The sequence below is a fragment of the Lithobates pipiens genome, unplaced genomic scaffold, assembly GCF_037356315.1.
Source record: "Lithobates pipiens isolate NorthernLeopardFrog02 unplaced genomic scaffold, aLitPip1_a1.2 Scaffold_22, whole genome shotgun sequence".
Classification (NCBI taxonomy): domain Eukaryota; kingdom Metazoa; phylum Chordata; class Amphibia; order Anura; family Ranidae; genus Lithobates; species Lithobates pipiens.
Window position 1 is genome coordinate 97626363 of NW_027507784.1, and position 6559 is coordinate 97632921.

Sequence of the window (6559 nt, forward strand, 5' to 3'; positions counted from 1 at the left end):
GCTAATCAGTGCCGCTAATCAGTGCCGCATATCAGTGCCCATCAGTGCGGGATCTTAGTGCCTCCTCATCAGTGCCACTTAATCAGTGCACATAAGTGCCGCCTCATCATTGCCCATCAGTGCAGCCTATCAGTGCAGTCTCATCAGCGCCCATCAGTGAAGGAGAAAAATTACTGACAGAAACTAAGAAAAACGTTTTTTTCAAAAATTTTGGTCTTTTTTTTTTTTTTTTATGTCGTCTTTTTTTCTTTCAAAAATGTCAGTCTTTTTTTTGTAAAAAATAAAAAAAATCAGCAGTGATTGCATACCACCAAAAGAAAGCTCTATTTGTGTGAAGAAAATGATTAAAAATGAATTTGGGTACAGTGTTGCATGACCGCGCAATTGTCATTCAAAGTGCGACAGCACTGAAAGCAGAAAAATGGCCTGGGTAGGAAGGGGGTAAAGTGCACAGTAGGCAAGTGGTTAAATATATCCCTAGGTGTTTATTATGTGGTATAAGAATGTTTTCTGCTTTGTAGTGTGTGTCACTGGCACAAAACCAACCATGTGAACAATGATTAAAGGAAATATAAATCCCTTATGTGTGGTTTGCTGCAGCTAAATTAACTTCCCTTAAATAAACTGAAAGTGTGAAACAAAAAAAATATATATGTATAGCTGCGCTAACCCATAAACAAGTGATAAAGTGTTCAAATCAACATGTTGCACAAATAAAATTAAATGATATCTTGATTAGTGATGGACGAACTTCCAACGGGACGCGGACCGCGAACACGGCCGATAGTTCGTGAACCGGAACGTTCGCGGCGGGCCCCATTGACTTCAATGGGAGGCGAACTTTGCAAACCTACAGGTCAAATTTGCAGCCACAAAATAATTAATAGCTGTGCAAACATAGTCCCACCACATGGCCAATGACATAACACATGTATGAGGTGAATCTGGGATCGACAACTACAAGCATTCTTTTTTTATATGGGAAATTGTTGTGACAATTCAGGACTGTGGAGCGCATGAAGGCAATGGAGGAGAGGGAAGGTCAGGGTAGGCAAAGAAGAGGGTGCAGGAGATGATCACCAGCAGCGTGACATACAGCAATGACACCTGCACTGTGATAGTCATCTGACACCAGCACCGTGATAGAGAGCAATGACATCAGCAGCGTGACATACAGCAATGACACCTGCACCATGATAGAGTCATCTGACAACAGCACCATGATAGAGAGCACTGACATCAGCAGCGTGACATAAAGCACTAACACCAGCACTGTGATAGAGAGCACTGACATCAGCAGCGTGACATAAAGCACTAACACCAGCTCCGTGAAATACAGCACTGACAGCAGCACCGTGATAGAGAGCACTGACATCAGCAGCGTGACATAAAGCACTAACACCAGCACCGTGATATACAGAACTGACAGCAGCACCGTGATAGAGAGTACTGACATCAGCACCGCGATATACAGCACTGACACCTGCACCGTAAGCAGCCCCAGGAGGAAGTCAGCATAGCACAGGGATGGTGGGAGCCCCTCATAATGAGCATAGCACAGGGATGGTGGGAGCCCCTCATAATGAGCATAGCACAGGGATGGTGGGAGCCCCTCATGATGAGCATAGCACAGGGATGGTGGGAGCCCCTCATAATAAGTAGCCCCAGGAGGAAGTCAGCACAGCACAGGGATGGTGGGAGCCCCTCATAATAAGCATAGCACAGGGATGGTGGGAGCCCCCATAATGAGCATAGCACAGGGATGGTGGGAGCCCCTCATAATATGCACAGCAGAGGTACAGCCCCAGGAGGATGTCAGCACAGCACAGGGATGGTGGGAGCCCCTCATAATAAGCAGCCCCAGGAGGATGTCAGCATAGCACAGGGATGGTGGGAGCCCCTCATAATAAGCAGTCCCAGGATGAAGTCAGCACAGCACAGGGATGGTGGGAGACCCTCATAATAAGCAGCCCCAGTAGAAATATGACACCGCTCAACCTCTTCAAAGAGGAGGGTACGGGCATATAGTACGGTGTGCTTTTTTTGGACAAGGAAGTGAGCCAAATGAAGAAAGAAGGTCTCTGTGCTCGATTTAAAAAATTGTTTATAGACATATACATGGTCTACTGGTCACATGTGTTGAATTCTTCCGAGATCCATGCCTCATTCATTTTTAGAAATGTGAGGTAGTTAACACTGTCGTGAGCTAGGCGAGTACGCTTATTGGTCACGATCCCCCCTACTGCACTGAACGTCCTTTCGGACAGGACACTGGATGAGGGGCAAGCCAACAGTTCGATTGCAAATTGGGCAAGCTCTGGCCAGAGGTCAAGCCTGCCCACCCAGTAGTCCAGGGGTTCATCACTCCTCAGAGCGTCCACATCGGCCGTTAACCCGATGTAGTTGGACACCTGACGGTCTAGGCGTTCCCTGATGCTGGATCCGGATGACACCTGCCAATGGGTCGGCTGAAAGAATGACCTCATATCCGAAGTCACCAACACATCTTCAAACCGGCCTCTTCTTGCAGGCGCTGTTGGATTGGTACCCGCAACTCCTTCTCTGGGAGTGGGAATTGCTCCTCTGCCAGCGCACGCAAAAGCAGAATGCAGCATTTCTCGAAGCAAGGCCTGGAAGTGCTCCATTCTGCCAGCCCTCTGTGACGGCGGTAACATTTCCACCATTTTGTGTTTGTACCGGGGGTCTAAGTACGTTGCCACCCAGTACTGGTCCTTGACCCTTATGCTTTTTATACGGGGGTCCCTATTAAAACACTGGAGCATGAAGGCCCCCATTTGCACTAAAGTGGAAGTGGTGTGGTGGCCTGGCTCCTGCTCATCATCCAGGATAATGTCGTCCTCTTCATTCTCCTCTCCCCATCCACGCACAACAGGGATCCCAGAAAGGTTTAAAGCATGCTCTTCTTGCTCCTCCTCATCCGCCCCGGCACCATCCTCCTCTGACTCCTCTTCAGACTCCTGTTGTTGACTTGTCTCCAGATAGTAGCCCCCCCTGGGAATTCATCCAGCATTGCGACTTCCTCATCTTCCCGCTCCTGCTCCTCCACAGCTTGATCAATGACACGACGCAATGCACGCTCCATAAAGAAGGCATAAGGTACCATGTCACTGATGGCGCCATGGCTGCGACTGACCAGTTTGGTGATCTCCTCAAATGGGCGCAGAAGTCTGCATGCGTCGCGCATGAGCAGCCACTGGCGCGGTGAAAAAAACCCCAGCTCCCCAGAACCTGTTCTGCCGCAGAGTTCATACAGGTAGACGTTAACTGCACGTTTCTGCTGGAGCAGCCTATCAAGCATATAGAAGGTTGAGTTCCATCGCGTCGGGCAATCGCAAATTAGACGTCTGACCGGCAGATTGTGTCGCCGCTGAATGTCAGCAAGGCGAGCCATGGCCGTGTAAGATCTTCTGAAATGGGCCGAGATTTTCCTTGCCTGCCGCAAGATGTCCTGGACCCCAGAGTATTTGACAACGAATCGCTGCACGACCAAGTTTAAGACGTGTGCCATGCATGGCACGTGCGTGATTTTTGCCCTGTTTCAATGCGCTAAGCAGATTGGCACCGTTGTCACACACCACTTTACCAACTGTCAAATTGAGTAGTGTTAGCCACTGATCTGCCTGTGAACGCAAAGCTGAAAGGAGTGCCGGGCCAGTGTGGCTCTTGGCTTCCAGGCACAACAGACGCAGCACGGCATGGCAACGTCTCACCTGGCATGTCGAATAGGTTCTGGGGAGCTTGGGCAGCGCAGCGGAAGAGACGCTAGCAGCGGAAAAGGAGGAGTCAACCGAGGAGGAGAGGGAGGAGGATGGAGTAGGAGGAGGAGGAGAAGAGTCAGGCCTGCATGCAATCCGTGGCGGTAAAACCAAATCTACACGGGTGCCACGGGTTACATGCTTGACGGCCGTCAGAAGGTTCACCCAGTGGGCAGTAAAAGTGATATACCTTCCCTGCCCGTGTTTGCTAGACTACGTGTCTGTGGTCAGATGTATCTTGGCACCGACACTGTGTGCCAGAGATACATTCACTTGCCGCTGAACATGGCCATATAGCTCTGGGATGCCCTTCTCTGAGAAATACTTCCTTCCTGGGACCTTCCATTGTGGTGTTCCAATGGCCACAAATTTGCAAAAGGCCTCTGAGTCCACCAGTTTATATGGCAGTAGTGTGCGGGCTATGAGTTCTGACAAGCCAGCCATCAACCGTTGGGCAAGAGGGTTATCTGGCGTCATCATTTTTTTACGCTCGAACATTAGGCCCACGGAAGCCTGCCTTTTTGCAGAAAAACGTGAGCTTGGCGTGATGGAAGGTGGAGTGGAGGACAATTGTGAGGAGAGAGGAGAAGGAGAAGTAGACGGTGGAGGTGAGAGCCTGGAGTGTGCCTTTGTGTGTTCCGTTGCTCCCACTCGGCTCGGTGATGGCTGCTCATGTGCCTTCTTAAGGCGGTCGTCCCTAGGTGAGTGTTGGGCTTACCGCGACTAATGCGTTGACTGCAAAGATTGCAGATGGCAACGCTATTGTCAGCAGCGGACACGTTAAAAAAAGCCCACACTGCGGAGCCATGTGCCGGTGTCCTGGGAGCGCCAGATGTACTCATATAATCAAATAAATAGCCATAATTGGGCAGCAACCCAAAAAATATATTTAATTAAAAAAGCAATATAGGTTGCACTCACATTTAAAAGTGCCGTTAGACCGGCAATAAGTCTATCCAGCAATCGCTCAGCCTGTATATTCCGCCGCTCCATCCTATGGAGCTGGTATGCGGTCCAAGCCTCGATTTTGATACGGGTCACGGGACTGATGTGTCATCAGCGTCGCTTCACTAGCCTCAACGCATTTTTCAGTAATTCTGCATCATCAGGAAGCTGCTGAGTTGCGCTTCAAGTTCCTTCAGTTGTTACCTCATTCACAAAAGTTTTGGAAGTGGAAGTTATGCAACCAGAAACAATGTTTTAAAACATGAAATTTCAAACCTTTTGTGAATGAGGTAACAAGTGAAGGAATTTTATATTTATATTGTGGGTGGTGTGTGCCTTTTTGGAAGCTTTTGATGGAACTCCCATAGCAACGCAGTGATTTATATATGGAAATCGCTTGGGATCCAGTTGAAGCTCTGATTTGTGTTTGGCTCTTATGCCACGTGCACACGAGCGGAATTTCCATCCGAAAAATCTTGGATGGTTTTTCCAACGGAATTCCGCTCAAGCTTGTCTTACATACACACGGTCACACAAAAGTTCTCTGAACTTTCGACCATCAAGAACGCAGTGACGTGACAGCGACGAGCTGAGAAAATTAAGTTTAATACTTCCTAGCATGCGTCAAATTGTTTCCTAGCATGCATAATTTTTTGTGCATCTGAATTGCATACAGACTATCGCATTTTCGGATAGGAACTTTTCCCAACCGAAAAATAGAGAACATGCTCTCAATCTTTTGCTGGCTGGAATTCCGCCAGCAAAAGACCGATGGAACATACACACATCACATTTTCCGTCAAAAAGCTCTCATCGGAGTTTTGCTGGTGGCATTTCCGATCATGTGTACGCGGCATTACTTTGTATATTGCCTATTTGGACCTCTCAATAATTTGAAGGTCTACTTCTTCTGGTAAGTAGATTTGCCCCTTCACTCTGGTGTCGAGTGTGTGTGTGTGTGTGTGTGTATACATCTATCACATTGAAGCTGGTGATTCTATAGACCATCTTTATTGGACTTTTTAGGAATGTTTTATATATATATTTTTTAGCACTGCACTCTGGGTATATTTTATATGTTATTCTTTGCAATCAACAAATCGATGCTGGCTGCTTGTTTATTCACAACTTTATAGTCTAGGCGCAGATGTTTTATACATTTCTAGTGTTCTGGTAATAACTTTTAGGATTTTCTTTTACCATGGTGATACTGGTAAACATGTCAAATGGAGAGGTAGAATCTCCCTAATTGGGGGCAAAGTCAACAATAAAGACCTGACAAATGTTCTAATCCCTCTTCACTCCAATTTTTCCTTTAGTTTGCCGTTAATTATACTTTAGTTTCCTGCAGGAGCCACATGAATAGTAGATCAGTGAGTGCCAACTGGATGAATGTGTAGTGCCAGTCGCAGTCACTATGCTGCAAACAGTCCCAGAATACAACATACGCAATTCACTCCAACATGGAAGAGATCTTATTTGCTGCCACTTTTCTTATCACAGATATGATGGTATTTCTTAACCACTTCAATACAGGGCACTTAAACACCTTCCTGCCCAGACCAATTTTGAGCTTTCAGCTCTGACGCACTTTGAGTGACAATTGCGCGGTCATGCTACACTGTACTTAAATGAAATTTTTATAATTTTTTTCCCACAAATAGAGCTTTCTTTTGAGGGTATTTGATAACCTCTGCGGTTTTTATTTTTTGCTAAACAAATAAAAAAATACAGAAAATCTTGAAAAAAAAATGTTTTTTTTTGTTTCAGTTTCAAAACTTTGTAAATAAGTACGTTTTCTCCTTCACTGATGGGCAATGATGGGATTACACTGATGG